The sequence below is a fragment of the Dermochelys coriacea genome, chromosome 13, assembly GCF_009764565.3.
Source record: "Dermochelys coriacea isolate rDerCor1 chromosome 13, rDerCor1.pri.v4, whole genome shotgun sequence".
Lineage (NCBI taxonomy): Eukaryota > Metazoa > Chordata > Testudines > Dermochelyidae > Dermochelys > Dermochelys coriacea.
Window position 1 is genome coordinate 3,172,523 of NC_050080.1, and position 2,459 is coordinate 3,174,981.

Here is a 2,459-nt window from a genome sequence, read left to right on the forward strand (position 1 = left end):
GTCGTCTAATAAACCTTCTGTTTTACTGGCTGGCTGAGAGTCCCGTCTGACTGCGGAGCTGGGGGGCAGGACTTTCCAGCTTCCCCGGGACCCTGCCTGGGCGGACTCCCTGTGGGAAGTGCAGGGAGGGGCAAAGGATGCTGAATGCTCCGAGGTCAGACCCAGGAAGGGGGGAGCCGGGCGAGCTGTGTGTCCTGCAGACAGGCTGCTCCCAGAAAGGAGGCTCCCCCAGAGTCCTGCCTGGCTTCATAGGGAGCAGTTCCAGAGCATCGCCCGGGGAGTCCGTGACAACTGCCAACCCCAAGTGCTAAAAAATCTTGAGTTGGCCCCCTGCCCCCTCATGAGAGAGTCTTGAAGGTCAAGAGCTTGAGGAGAAATAAATGCTGGGTTCTTTTCATTTGCCTCCTGGTTGGACATGTTTTCATACTTTGTCCTGCAGCTGGCCTGTCTGTCGCAGGGGCAGGCCTTGTCGGGCTGCAGAGTAATGTGGGAATAACATAGCAGCTGAAGCTGAGAGGTTGGAAACCCAGAGCTGCTAAGTCCATCCTCCGACACAAACCGGTGTAGGCCCCCTGGTAGCAATGGCAGAGCTTCACAGCTGTTCCTGAAAGGAGTCTAGTGTCTTTCTTCTAATGTGGGGCTAGCAATGCGGGTGGGGGATCGATCCCACAGCTAGGCAAGGCCCTTTCCTCCCAGGGGTTCCTCTAGCGGCACTAGCTGCTGGGTTTAGTGCTTGGGGCGGGAGTTTGCATCGCCAGCTATCCCTCTCTCTGCAGGCAGTCCTGATGGTAAGGAAGCGACAGCCAGGTTTGGGGTGGAGTTTCAGAGCTGCTCAGATATTCTGGTCTCTTCCCCCCACAAGGGCTGAAATCATCGTCATAACTACAGTAGTGATCCTTAACGCCATCGATTGAATTAGAATTAAGAACTGTGCACACAGTTGGACTGTTTACAGTAGCCGATTGTTTCTGTTAGCCAGCCGTCATTCCATCTCGCCCTCTGCCCGGTGGCTTGTCTCATTCCCCTTGTGTGTCTTGACGTTTTGATAGTAAGTGCTTTGGCACTGGCATTGGCTATGTTTGTACATCACCTAGCACATTAGGGCCCCAACCTGGGCTCTACCTCAATGTAAATGTTCACTATTCTTATAGGACGACATATTTATGTTGCCCTTTTCGTCCAGTGGTCTCATAGGATTTTACATAGGACCATCCTATCTCAGTTAAATACATTGTTGCCAATTCTCATGATTTTACTGCAAGTCCCGTGATCGATGTGTCGATTCCAAGGCCAAAAGGGACCACTGCGATCATCTATTCTGACCTTCCCTACAACACAGGCCAGGGATCTGCCCTGAAAAAATACCTAGAGCAGATCTCTGACAACCATCCAAGCTAGATTGAACAATTGCTGGTGATGGAGAATCCACCTTGGAAAAACTGTATTTGTTGTTTTTCTTCAAACCCCAACTCCTAGAATCTGGTGATTATGTGTGGCCCTCAGGTTGTGTTTCCTTCCTTTTTGAAGTGTCTAGCCCTTGTGGCTGCAGAAAGAGGCCTGAGATTTAAGGCTGAAAAGCCAGAAGGCAAATGAAAAGGATCCAAAATGTATATTAAAAAAGAACCCTGATTTTGAAGCCATTCTCATGATTTTTGCTTGTTTGGGGTTGGGATACTGTGCGTAATTTGGCCAAGGAAATTAGTGGCAGAGCCAGGAGTGGCTCCCCCATCTCTGCTCAGCCCACTGCCCTTGGCCCCATTGCCCCCTTAGGAAATGGTGAACATGCACCCGTGATGTGAGGCAAACAACCTGCAATATAAAAATGGATTCTCAAAGTCCTGGTCGGTGTCAGTGAGCAAAGACATGACGCACACGCTGGAGGGTTTAATATATTTATTTACTGGTAGACAAACCAACCAGCTGCCCTTTTGGAGGCAATGCAGGGTGATACATAAACCCAGGTTATTAGAATCCTTGATGCCTTTGAATGTTGCTTCCTCGTGGGAAAGTAACTGAGCATCAAGTTAAATCTCAAGAATAGCGATATAAGTAAGCAGGAAATAGTACTAGGCCATTCCTTACTTGACAGCAACACCTCGTGGTCAGTAGTAAAAATGACACACGAGCCATAGGAAAGGGTTGGCATTGTTTAGCTAACCTTTTGTATGACAAAAAACTAGCAACGTGTTGCCAGTGCCCTAAACACATGACTATTACAACCCTGTCATAATCAAAGTTTGAACTACGAATTGCAATGTACAATACTTTTATTTAAAACCAAAATTCTTATTTTAAACTAGAATAAGAAAAAAATATATATATAGTGAGAGACATTTTAAATACATTGATTTTCTAGAAATAAATTTCTATGTTTCATATATATATATATATATATATATATATATATATATAATATATTTATTTATATAAACAATAAAACCTAATTTTCCAGAATCACA